Source organism: Gadus chalcogrammus, chromosome 15, assembly GCF_026213295.1.
Source record: "Gadus chalcogrammus isolate NIFS_2021 chromosome 15, NIFS_Gcha_1.0, whole genome shotgun sequence".
Classification (NCBI taxonomy): Eukaryota; Metazoa; Chordata; class Actinopteri; order Gadiformes; family Gadidae; genus Gadus; species Gadus chalcogrammus.
Window position 1 is genome coordinate 23,138,993 of NC_079426.1, and position 14,330 is coordinate 23,153,322.

Below are 14,330 nucleotides of genomic sequence, written 5' to 3' on the forward strand. Positions count from 1 at the left end.
TTTACCACGATGGATACAGTGAGAGGACTGTGTGTGAGAAACGTAGAAGGCAGTAACCTCCACCATATCCGCATGTTGTGCTCTACTGTTAACATAATGGTGCCGCATAAATCAGTCAAAGGCTTCTATCTTCTCTCTGTCGGGATTTGACATGATGGGATGGAATTACTCTAATCAGAGAGTCTCCACAGAGCCCGGCAACTGTTGAATTTCACTGATGCATTTTATGATTTATGCAGATTATATTAGCATATATTTTAGTACCATATTAGGAGCATATCTTTTCTATAAAATTCAATGTAGATGCTTACATGAACGGACGCACACATTGTTGCTATCTTATTATTAAAAGTGAATTTGTTGTCGAGGCAGTGGACTTATGAGACCACTAAGAGATGCAAGACACAAGGCGTATCATAACATCTAGACGAGGGTATTCAATCAAACTTGAAAATATACAGGAAGTGAAAATCGGAGCAAAGCGCTGCTCAGATGTTATGCTGAAGAAACCATCAAAAATCAAAGTCCAGCTCCACATATCAAGAACCAGCTCCACATATCCGCAAACTAAAGACTTTCAAACCCGTTCTCTTTTCTGTTTATCACTGTTGCAGGGGGCGTTTGGTCTGTGTCACGTTGTTTGTGTGTTAGCTCCATTTTTTGTTTTTGTATTTGTCGAGTACGTGCAGTAAACGCAAAGCAGGGTCAGAATGACGTCCAATGCTGCCCTTGGAATTGTGTTTTATTTAGGTCATTTAAAAAAAGACGTCATGGTCATTTAAAAAATAGGTCATTTAAAAAAAAGACGTCAAGTTGGGAATCATATCGTTTGTGTGACACATTACCGCTCTCTCACATGTATAAATGCCTTATGACGTCTTGCATTTACAAAGAAGGCAAGGAAAAATCCAGAAGCTTTCCATGTATTGTATTGATACTGGTTATTTACCATTTGCAAACGATTGGACTCACAACTCTGTTCAATGCATCTCCAGAAAACCACCCAACGTGTTCAATTGTTGGCAGAGAGCACCTTATACCGCTTATATTAAGATTGAAATAAAATCTATTCATTTATGTCAGCTACTCAACTACATTTTGGGAATAATGAACAACTAACAAAAATGGGTGGGAACGAATGCAAACCGTTCATGGTATGGTAGCATTTCAAATAGATTGTCTGGGCCATAGTCGGGACGTGGTGATGAAAATCTGCGGTAACAACATGTTTACTAAGGCCATTCAACATTTAAATGATTCTTGCAGAATATGAAGCCAAAGGTATGGTAGGAGAGGGGCTTACTTGCTGGCTAGACCTCCCCCAGGTGGCAGGTTGGGGATGTTGGCAGCAGACAGGTTCCTCATCACTGTTACCAGGTCTGGTATGGCCTCCTCCCCTGATCCAGACAACATCTCTAAGCCAACAACACACATTTCACAGATGTCAGTGTTTAGGACAAAAGGTTTGCCAAGTACAACAACAGAGAGTCAGGGATGAAGAGGGAGAGATAGTGAGGGGGAAGGGGAAACAACAGGGAGAGTTGAAAAGCACGGAGAGAAGATGAAAACTACACATCTCTCTACACGAGACAGAGACCTGAAACCTAGTTGGGAATGTGGCATGAAGCCAGCTCAATGTTCCGCCAAAACATTCCTCAGACTCTTTCCGTCTTTCCCACTCTTTTGGTCGTTCTCTCTTACTGCGCCAGACAACACCCAGGGCCAAACATGAACTTTCTCCCCTCCCCGTTGAATCAAGTCTCACCTAAGCATTCAAACATCCTCACAATCGCAAAGCAGCACCTTAGCATTCAAACATCCTCACAACAGCCAACATCAAAGTTAGAGTTTTGCTGTAATAATAACGATGGTTTGGGGCAGGAAAGCCGATAAATCGGCCGATATCAGAAATTAAAAATATTTGACTTTATTAGAAACTGGATAACTATCAAACCGAACATCTTAGTAAGAGTAATATAAACTTCAATAAATACTGAACATAAAAATAAGCGCACAAACGGGTGGAGCTCTCTCCGGGCGATGTGGGTGGTGTTGGTGGTGTGTGTGGACGTGTGGCGCTCTGTCTGGTAGCGCTGTGTGTGTGGACGTGTGGAGCTCTGTCTGGGCGGTGTGTGTGGATGTGTGGAGCTCTGTCTGGGTGGTCTGTGCTGACGTGTTGAGCTCTGTCTGGGCGGTCTGTGCGGATGTGTGGAGGTCTGTCTCGGCGGTGTGTGTGTCAACGTGTGGAGCACGGGGACATGGCCCTGTGGGACCAGGTGAGGCCGCCGGCCACTATCTGAGCTCCCAAGATAACCATAAACTCAGTCCCTCCAGAAAAACGTGATTATGCAATCGCATAATTCAACGCATAATCAGCCAAAGTCTGCATATTCATGCTTGGGCCGCATTTTTTTCAAATATGCCGCACTTTCACCGCATAAATTGCCGATTTCCACGCAAAATACGCGGGGCTTGCATGATTTCATAATCTCCGCATTTTCGTTGCAAAAAAGTCACATATAATTTAGCAGAAAGTGTTGAAAATGTTGCGTTTACTTCACACAAAAGCAGCCATTTCCCCTGTTGCCATGGGAACGTTATGAATTGACGTAAGTACGCGACGTGAATGTCATCGAAAAGCTGCATTTTTCGCAAGTTCCGCATTTTTTTCGCAAGTTCCCGCAATTTCATCGCATAAAAATTGCATAAATATGGCGCATATTTCACCGCATTTTTTAAGAAAACGTGGCGCATAATCAAGGATTTTTGGCCGCAACAATCACAAAAAAATGCTGCGTTTTTCTGGAGGGACTGCATAGTTTGTAAAACGTACGATCACCGCTGATGCATCGGCCAAACTATTAAATCGGTCGACCACTACATCATGTCACATGTACCTATACCATGGAGAATACCCAGCACAAATATTAAAGATCTTCAGACCGACTTCATTTTTTTGGAGCAAATGCACTGTACAACACACTGGTATTGGCCCAATAAGTTATAACTGTTGGACCGTCACAAGATTTGTATTGTCTGGAAAGGAATACAAGAAGCCGGAGGTCAACACGCCTAACTCTAGCCTACATCAACGAGACAAATGTTGAAATGTACAATTAAGGGTGATCCCAGTGCAATGAGCAGAAGTCTTGTTTCCTTACCCAGCTGAACTTCTACATTCTAAGACTTATCTCAGCATCAAGACACAAAGAAGGTGTTATAATGTAATGAGAGACAGGGAAAAAAGGAAAAGAGAAAAGTTTACTTGGGAGGATTAGGTGAGATGAACTAATCCAGTGAACAGGCGGAATGTGTGAACAAGGGTAGCGACGGGAAGAGGGGGTTGGACCAAGTGTTATGACGAGGGAGTGAGAGGAGGCAGTGTGAAGGGAAAGAGAGAATGCAAGCTGGAAGAGAAAAGGGGGTCAGGACTGTTCAGCTGTGAACTGGAGCGAGCCTGGCTAAAGGTAGAGATAAAGACTGATGCTTGGTTAATCATGCACGGATACTTAAAAAACATATGATCAATGCAAAACCAATGGGGCAAAGCTTGTCTTTAAATAAAATTATTTTTACTGTATATCAGGAGAACAAACCATGCATTACAGCGCTATTATCGTGAAGTTGTTTCAAAGGGAAAAGATGGAAAGAGGAAAAGTGGCATGAGAGATTGATACGGAATGAGAGACAGGGAGAGATTGATACATTAGCAGCAGCCTTAGCAATCGGCGCTACAAGCCAATGTTTACTTGCACTGCGGTACTTCAGTATAGGTTGCTTTCGATAACATGACGGTGTGCAGTTCTAGTTTCATTTTGGATGCCAAATTTCTCAGAAGGAGTGAAAGCCCAGTTGTTTCCCTATTGTTTCCTAACAGGGAAACAACCTCAAAATGTAACTAGAAAATGCATTTCCTGCAGAAAATGAGGTGAGTGCTGTAGTACAAAGTGAGGTTGAAAATATTTTTTAATGAAGCCACATAGATTAAGACATAAAGAAATGTTAAATGACTTAAATCAAGTGAAGGGATTTGAACAAAAGTTCAAAAGTCTAAATGGAGTAAACCACGTAAACCTGAAAAGAAACACGCGATTCCAAGCTATTCTGAATATTTTAATGGAGTCTCTAGGTGAAAGATTTAGGGAGGAGATAGGTCCCAAAGTTTGTAAAGAATAATAAAGAAAGAAAGAATAAAACTTATGAAGAACAATAGTTGAGCGCTGCATGCAGCACTCACTTAATTAAGAATACACACCTGCTTATCATTATCTCCCTCATCTGGAAATCAGACTTTCACCTCACTAAAGTAAAACTATTTTGGTTAACAGACGAAGCATAAGCATAAGGTGCCCGAGAGAAGGCTAATCCTCCCGGACACTTCTAGTATAACCCCAAAGGATGTGTGCCGCTCCGTCTGGGCTATCATTGGTAACAGATTATATCGAGGAAGCAAGGAATTATATTCTTAATTCATCAGTTCATCGTCCTTTTCTGTACCCACACCTCTATCCTTCCATCCATCCATCCTCACCTTCCACTCGAGACTCAAGGTGTTTGTTGAGGTCGGCGTCTTTCCTCACAGCCTCCTCTGAGATTTGTGGAGCATTGGGGAAACATACCAGCACAACGCTCATGTTATCCCGACTCCCCTGAGGAAGGCCGGAGACCAGAGAGACAATAATTAGCAATTAGTGGCTTCGGTACCATGCTGAAAACAAAGATCAAAAGTCCCAGGAGTGGACTTCTAAGCAGGGGCGTAGCACCACTTCTGGGCCCTATGTACAAGAGGTCCTGATGCGCGCCCCACCCCCCCACCCCCCCCCCCCCCCCCCCCCCCCCCCCAAAGTGCCATACCCTAACATATCACAAAGCATACCATATGACCAGGGGAGGAGTGGGACGAGGATTCCTGACGGGGGGGGGGGGAAGGGGGGACATTTCGCGATTGCTCATTCGTGTGACCTAAATACAGCAGTAAGTGGCCACTGGGCACAGTGTGGGGCTCCTACCACTAGGGGTGGTAGAAAAAAAGAACTTCCCATGGGCCCCCCTCTGCCTTACAAGCCTGTAAGCCTGTCCACCTTACACCCCTAGTCCGTCGGCCCTGCTCTTAAGATCCCAAGGATCGCAATTCATTAATCCAGTTCATATAGAAAACAGGGTTAAGAGTAGAAGTGGTACAAAAATCGGTAATAGCCATTCGATTTTTACGATTCCTTAACAGTGACTGCTAATGATACACACTTACCTTATGCAAGCAGGTGTCAACCAACTCATTGCAAACCCTCTCCAGGTCGTGGGAGACCTCCAGTCTGGACCGGACGAACTCGCACAGCTCCTCGTTGGACATGACGTCCCAGATGCCGTCACAGGCCAGGACCACGAACTGGTCCAGCTCGGGGGAGCGCACCATCTCAAACACATCCGGCTCGGGGCTCACCAGCTGCTCCGTCTGGCCCTTCCCGTCCACGCACTTGTAGTCAAAGTCCCCCAGGGCCCTGGAGACGGCCAGCGAGCCGTTCACCCTCTGGATCATCACTGAGCCGCCCCGCGTTCTGGATGCGCTCCTTCTCCTGTGGGTTGCAGGGCTTGTGGTCCAGCGTGGAGAAGCACACGCGGGCGTTGCGGTACAGCACCGCCCGTGAGTCCCCACAGTTGATGAAAAAGAGGTGGTCCGGGGACAGGAGGACCCCAACTGCCGTGGAGCCGCTGCGGTCCATGCCGTTGCAGCTGCGCATGTGCTCGTCGATGTGCAGGAAGCCGCTTCGGATCCCGGTCTTCACCGCCTCCACGGTGAGGCAGACCGGGGAGATCGGGTCTGCGGTGGAATCGTCCAGAGTCGTTATCCGTGCCCAGTAGCCCATGACCCGGCGGAAAAGATGTGCTCCAGAAGGTGCTTTGAGCAGTAGTGGGCCCACCCGGGGAGCCGGCTGTGGCCGTCGTAGACAGCGAGAAGGCCCAGGTCCGCCATGCCCTGGGCGGGCAGTCCGGGCCATGGCGTTGTGGGCGTCCTCCCATCTCCACCCTCCAGCCCTGCATGGAGCTCAGGCCGTAGCGCAGCCCGTTGCCCTCGCCGGTGGCATTGTGCTTCTCCGTCTTGGGCTTGTCCAGGAACGCCCCCATAGCTCCTCCCTGGAGAGACGACCGCTAGAGGGGGGGGGGGGGGGGGATTATTGAGAATAATTTAGGAATTCATTCATGATGTCGGCTGCTCCAATCACAATGCTTCTTAAATTCAGGCAGAACATTTAGACTCAATGGCAGGACCATCGAGGGTGGTTTACAAGCACAAAGGCACAAATAGTATAAATTTCATAATTTTTATTTAGGCTCATTATGAGCTCCAGATGGACGTTAATAATATTGTAATCTAAAGTGTTTGCTCATAGATTCTCGGAAATAAAGCATGAAATAAAAAGAAATCCGTTAGCACCTGATCATAACCTTTTGCTTTGCGGGGATAAAATGATTATTTTACCAAGATTGTTATAACTCATCATATCCAGAAATAACTACTGAGGGATTCTGATGTATTCTTATTTTGCCAGTGTGAACTAGCTTCTAAAAGCTTATGAAATTCACTAGTGGATGTGTGTGATTACCCTAAATGTTCAAGTTAGATGCACTTCCATAACCAGTAGGGCCGCTTTGATTCATCAACGTTAATAACTGATGCGGAAATACGTCAATAGGTTTTTTCCTCACATGTTTAAATTGTAATCAATTAAATGTATTGCTGTTTGCCATAAAATCTATTTTCCTTGGGCCAAGGTGATAAAACTTGATGCAGGTGATGCAGTCTATATATATTTCTATGGCAGACGGCACTGGAGGGCGAAGTGAAGAGGAATCAAGGATGGTGATGTGAAGGTGGAAGGGTAGAAAGAAGACACCAAGCTGTGTGGCTGGTTGAAAGAAAAGTGGAAAAGTTTCAGCTTTTTTGGTTTAAATCAAAGTCTCATCCAATTACTAAGGGTGTTCGCTCTGTCCATGTGAAACAGATCCACAATTGACACTGTTTTCCCTTTACTACACAACCTTAAAGGTCCCATGACATGCTATTTTATGTATTCTTTAATATAGGTATTAGTGGGCAACTAACACAGTATCAAAGACGTTCCCGAAATTCAGCCGTGGTGCAGAGTTACAGCCACTCCGAGCCAGTCGCACATTGAGCTTCCCCCAATGCGCTGTTTTGGTGTCTGTAGCTATAATGCAAATGAGGAAGAGCGAGGCGGGGTCAAGGAGGAGGGTGGGGGTGTGGCCCTGAGCAGCTTGCAGCCACGGTACCATGCGCTCTGTTTACAGTGGATGTATCGCAATGGCGAGGCGCACACAGCCTGTAGCCGTGTTCTGTAAATATTCTAGAACACACGGGAGTCCTGGAGCTCTATATCTAAATATTATCATAGAGCCTACATCGATATCCTATATCATATAATATATATTATCACGTCAAAAGCTGTGTGAGCCGATATTATGAATCTCAAACGACCGCGTTGGGTTCTCCGACGTTCCTGGTTCTCAACTTCCTCATCAATGTGAAGTAGACTGAACCGCGACAAGGAGGAGAAAGGGATCGTTGCGGGCAGCGCTAAGCGGGTGCTCAAGCGGGAGACATTCGCCGCAAACAATCCCCTTTCTCCTCCATGTCGTGGTTCATGTTCTTGAGGGAGTCAAAGCCAAAGTTCCTTCCCCCCAATTCATTCTCAAACCTTGGCTGAGATAACCCCCAATACGAGTCTCGTGTAGAAATACCAGAGACGAGAGTCCGACGTGTTTATGCGCCATAACACCAAAGCAGAACGGTTATCCAAAAAACAAGGAAGTGTACAACACTGCGTTACAGTCCTGGGGCTCTATATCTAAATTGTAAATAATATCATATAATACATAGAAATCTATATCATTTAATACTATTATCACGGCCAAAAGCTGTGTGCAACTCCAGACGATATATGAATCACAAACGACTTTGTCGGGTTCTGCGACGTCTCTGGTTCTTCCACTTTCACGTTAACCTGAAGCTACGACTGAACGCGCGCTGCCCTGCTGCCGGCTGCCTGCTGCCGGCTGCCCGCTGCCGGCTGCCCGCTGCCGGGCAATGGTGCCTCGCGGCAAACCGGCGGAATGTCGCAGTTCATGTACTTCAGCAAGTCAAAGCCAAGTTCCTTTCCCCCAATTCCTTATCAACCATGGCTCAGATAACCCCCACAACAGTCTCGTTGTGGAAATACAAGCCACGTCAGAGAACCGACAAGAAACACTTGCGTTACAGTGTGTGTATTCTCACACACACACACACACACACACACACACACACACACACACACACACACACACCCACACACACACACCACACACCACACACACACACACACAACACACACACACACACACACGGCGCTCGCACAGTCGAGTCTCATTGGCGGGCCAACGTCTCTGGGCGGGCCAGGCAGAGTAAGGGGAGGCGCTGAGATTCTTGGTGACGTCCTAAATACCGACATTCCAAATCAGCGCACTTGAGCCTCAGTTTTTTTCAAAGGCGAGCAGAACAGCTAGTGCTCGTTTTACACCAAACGCAAGTTTTAGCCACTGGGGGACCATAGGCAGGCTAGGGGAATCATATTATGTTAGAAAACCTCATTAAAGTGAGATTTCAAGTCTATGGACCTTTAAACCCAATCTTAAACCAATATGAAATATTACAGAGACATACAAAGGAATAAAGGTTGCTAAAAGTGTTTTGCCAAAATGATTTCAAGTATATTCTCAAATGGTTAGCATTTCAATATAAAGGAACTAAAAGCACAGCATTGTGTGATGTGCAGACAGCAGATAAATAATCTTAATATTTCTTATGTAGAACCAATGCATGGAATCATACGTCCTTTACTGCTGAAGGGGACCTGAGGAGATTCACACATGAACTACACTGCTTTCCAGAACAGACACATTAGAACAAGGCGGGCTGAGAGCCGCGAGGCTAAGAAACTCACCCCAAACCACAGTTAGTGTGAGCGCACCATTTAGAAGTTATAGTATCTCCATGTGGGCACTGAGTGCAGAGCATCTGGTCTATGGCAGAGAAGACACCATGTGATCTGTCCCTTAATGTTGCAGTATTTTCATGTTTATGAAACACATTACACATGCGTTATAATAGGGAAAGCTTTGCCATTGTGGCTGATGCATAGGCTTCATATTAAAGTTGCTTGCAGGCTACCTTCGATTGTTCAGTGACTGAGTGAGGTTGATTAGGACTCGATGAGGCTACAATCTGGCCTTATTCTACCTTGATGGACAATGTGTGGGCTTGTGGTGAATGGTGATGTATACCTCCTCTAAAAAAAAATCTGCCATTATTATAAATATAATTCAAGGTTGGAGTTTAAAACAAAGGGAATGATACTATGCCTTACATTAAGTATTACGTATTCAACATGATGTATTGCTTTCCCCTTCCTTTATATCTTGCTGTCAGTCAAAGGCAAAGATATCTTATGCATTTTGGAATGACATTTTATTGTTTTGATTATTAAATTAAAGCTTGGGGGGAAAAAGCCATGTTAGAAGCATTGATCATGTTGTTGAAAGCAATCAATAAATAAAAGCTGAGAAAATCGGGTAATGGTGGCAGTTGCCGGGCTGTTCTAATAATTTGATATTATTATTATTATTATTAATTATTATTATACCTGGGCACACTCTGCCCCTTGGGGCAGTAGTCAACCAAAGAATGCTGGTCAACTGATATACAACAAGTTTCTGCATGTTATCTCTAGATTAACTTAATTGGCAACATAATAGTTATAATAATAAATCTGTTTTTTATAGCGCTTTTCTAAAGACGCTTTACAAATAAGAAAGGAATACATACAGACAGTACAAACAATCAAACCAAAGGGGAAAAAATAAACAACACCACAACAATAGGCAACACATTAAGAGAGTGGGAGGGAGTGGAAGATGGCGGAGGATGATTTTTCAAATGTTGGAGTAGGAGCTCCTGAAGAGATAGGTTTTAAGTTGACTTTTGAAGGAACAGAGTGTATCAGAGTTTCGGATGGCCAGAGGGAGGGAGTTCCAGAGGGTAGGGGCGGCGATGGCGAAGGCTCTGTCCCCAAGGATGCGATACTTGGTCTTGGTGATGGAGGTGAGAAGGTTGGCATCAGCGGAGCGTAGGCGGCGAGTGGGGGAGTGGCGATAGAGGAGACCTGTTATGTACGAGGGTGCAAAGTTGTTTAGCGCTTTGTAAGTGGTGAGGAGAATCTTGAAATTGATGCGTTGTTTTATTGGAGGCCAATGAAGTTGACGGAGGATGGGAGTAATGTGTTCTCTGGAGGGGGAGTTGTAAGCAGTCGGGCAGCAGAGTTTTGTACATATTGCAATTTTTGAAGAATAGTGGAGGGGAGGCCATACAGAATGCTATTGCAATAGTCGAGTCTGCAAGTGATGAAGGCGTGGATTAGTGTTTTTCGGCAGCTGAGGATGAAAGGGTGGGTCGAAGGCGTGCAATGTGGCGGAGGTGGAAGAAGGATGTTTTTCTGACGTTGTTTATGCGTGACTTGAAGGAGAGCGTGGGGTCCATGATGATGTGAGGTTTCTGACAATGGGGGAGGGAGTGCAGAGTGACCATCGATGCAAAGTGAGAAGTTCTGGGAGGTGGGGATGATGGTTTTTGTGCCGAAGAAAATTTCAGTTTTATTGCCGTTGAGTTTAGGGAAGTTGTGGTCCATCCAGGTGCACTCTACTCTACCCGTTAGCCTAAATATCCATTAAGGGTTGACAGCATATCAGGATATACCTACACACTTTTTTGCTGTCCTTTTTAACAATAGCCAAACTGACTACGTCTTTGGCATTGTGTAAATTAGTTTGGAGTAAGAGTTTGGTATGTTAGCTAGCAGTCTCTCCATTAAGTTTGGTGAATTAAACTTGTGAAAACTGGGGTATTTTGACTACTATCTTATATACCTGATAGCTGATAAACCATCCAATTATTAAAACCAATACTTGAAGATTATTTTTTATTCATACTGTGGCAACCCGGCTTGGTGAGTGAGCCGCCTCCATCCAATCAGCACACGAACTGGAGCTTACTTAAAGCCCAAAATGGCACTCTTATTCAAACATAAATTATATTGGTGCTATCAAACCTAACAAAACCGAGCTTTGGAGGAATCCACAGTCTTGTTTCTCCGGGTGGACTCACATCACCCATGGCGACTGGTCTCTCCGCACACGCGAACCAGGAAAGCCCTGAATGAGTGTGGAAGCATGCTTCCCCACCTGCTCCTCAGGTGCTCCGCATTTCAATGATTGGCACCAATGTTCTTACTGGCGCCATCTGTTGAAAATCTGTGGTACACCGCCTCCACAACCTGCACCCTTGGCCTCCAGGGGCGCCGTGCCAGAGACGGGTTGCCACAAAACACAATATAGCCAATCACTAAAAAAAAAAACACATTGGTCTCCCTCCATATGTCCCTTCAGCCACTGAACATAATGGATTAAGAAGTGATTTTCTCCTGATGAAAGACACCAGCGATTGTCAGACCAATGAGAATTCGATCAAACAAATCCATATTGAGCGACCAATCGATGAAGTGACAGACGTTGACAGCCCAACTGGCCGTGCCCTCATTAGGCCTGTCCCCAGTCTTCCACATGGCTGACCTATTGCTAAAGTTAGCCACTTAGCCATGTGTTTCTGGGAGTGGCTTTGGAGGGAGGCAGGGCTCTACATTGAGCGCATTTCAGTCGCATTTGCCCATAAAATAGAAATGTGCAAACCGGAAATGCATATAAACAGCAGTGTGCGAAAAAAGTTTGACACCTACTGTAATATTTCTCCTCCACCCAGTTCAATAAGTACAAGTGCCACATCCAATAAGCCTCATCACAGTAGTTTTCTTCTATGACGTTCTGCTATCGGTACTGGAGAAATGAGGGTATTCGATTTCCATAGTGGCGAATAAAGACAAATCATTGGCAGAAATGCAAACATAATCTTGCCTGTGTCTCTCTCTTGGCTTTTGTTTGTGCAACGTGGAGTCCAGTGAGACTCATCATAGCAGAGAGAATTAAACATTTACATTGGTTATTTTATTCAAGTCACAAATGTGATAAGCTCCATGGCAGTAAGGGTTAGCTAACCCTAACCCTAACCAATTTAACAAAACAAATCGCTAGCAAGCATGAGATAAATCTGCAAAATTGGCAGTTTGACCATTTACCTCGATTCCTCTATGTTCCTCCACTGTGGGTAGGCCATGCCCGAGTCAAAGATACAGAGTTCCCAAGTCTCAAAGCTTAATGCTACAAATGGCCAGGCTATTCAATTTAAACTAATTGTTCGGCTAGCAATGCTTAGCTACTATTGTGGTAGAAATTAATGATTTATATTCTATGGTAAACTATGATTAAAATTAGGCCTGTATATCTAATGGTAGAAAACATGTAAAGCGTCTTGGATTTTGATCCAGGGCTGGTCACGAGGCCTGGGAGTCTTGGGTCAGGGCAGGGGTTGGGGCGCAACCATAGACATCTTATAGATAGACGGAGCATTGGCTGCTGGGAAGCGAGAAATACGGCCGCCATCTTGGAGTGGTCAACCGGGAGCAGCAACAGCAGCAGAAACAGGATGCCGGGCTGTTGTTCAGCGTATTCCTGCTCAAATCGGCGGGCAATCCATAATAGGAACCTGGGGATTACTTTTCACAAGCAAGATTTAACATTACCGTACTATTGGTATAATTAGTATTGAATAATAAAACACGCCAAACCATGTGGCCTTTATCATAGCTACACGTATGACAAAAAGCCGCATGAAAATCTGTGGTATTCAGTGAGGTATGATTAATTAAATGCGCTGACAGTTCATTGCTCCAGCCAAACGGATTACACTGAGTGGAGCGGATGACCACTCCAAGATGGCGGCCCCGCGTCTCGTCAGCGCCAGTAGGCGGTAGCATTCGATGCTCCGTCTACCTATATGATGTCTATGGGCGCAACCCCCCAGGAGCAGTTGTCTACTGAGACAATGCATGCTGACTCCACTTCCTGGGTCCTAGACTATCTCGGTGACCATCTGTTTAGAAGTATGTGTGTTTTATTATGTGTGGACACCTAGAAAAACAAGAAACTGCTGAGGACTGTGCTTTTGTGTGTTTAAGAAGAGGCTCGAATCTGTTGGCAAGGGAGTGACTCTTAAGACCTACTCGGCTGTTATCGTTGTTGTTTTTCTGCACGATAAAGTCTTTTGTCAATTCTTGCTCCGGACCCCTCGTTTTATTTTACTCTCTCTCTCTTGAATTAGTCTAAGTGTTTTAAATCTCGATTAATCTCCGACACTATCCAATGCATTTTGGTGGGGAGAAAAAAATTGTATTCTTCCCCTGCCCAGCTTTCAACTACTGTCCGTGTCCAGGCATCTTTCAGCCAAAGAGACAGGGTCTCCTCTAGTGACCGCGCAGGTCAGGACACATCCAAGCAACTCTGTGGATGTCTGCAGAAGAACTGCTAGGAAAATGTAGTAGGTTCTACATCTAGTCAGGCTTAATCTGCAAAGAATATTTTGGATTTTATTGTATACAATTTTCAGAAAATAACAATGAGCAATGCCGATTCTGTTCAGTTTCCTTTTTTTCCCCTGAAAAATATTAAAAAATAACCAATAAAACTATTGATAAAATACTGAACCGATAGGAAGTAACTTTAATAGTAGTATCGATATCATACTGCCAAAACCCATCCCTAGAGACTCATTCCATACACACTTCAAACACTAACCAGATCACCCTATCTGTGGACAGTTGGGTGCAGGTATGCCTCTGTATTCGTGTGTGCGTAGCGTGTGTGTGTGTGTGTGTGTGTGTGTGTGTGTGTGTGTGTGTGTGTGTGTGTGTGTGTGTATGCCTTAAATTCATATTTCCCTGCGCTACCAAATAATTTCATTGAGGAGAATATGTACTGCTCAGTGTAGAGCCCTGCCTGAAGAGAAGGGTGGGAGAAAATGTTGAAATACTACTGACATAATATGAACAGAATCTGCCAATATCTTATCAACACAATGTTACTAGTTGACTGATGACAGACTAGTAGAGTCTGCTAGTAGTATGTGGCATGTTTGAATGTATATTCTGTTGAATCACAAAGAAAAAGGTACACTACACATGCATTCAGTACTGTCAACCACACATTTTTGCTCTGAAATGAGATGAGCATGGCCAATACTTATTCAAGGCCCATGGCTGCAGCATAATGTGTGCATGTGGTATCGCTGTGGCTGTGCACCAGGCCCTGTGGTTTTGTCCACAGTCATGTTA

At 44.8% G+C, this 14,330-nt stretch overlaps 1 pseudogene; it reads right to left on the reverse strand.

Moving 5' to 3' along the window:
• The window catches only part of LOC130404291 (protein phosphatase 1B-like), a 34,282-nt pseudogene that overhangs the window by 6,551 nt on the left and 13,401 nt on the right, over positions 1-14,330 (reverse strand).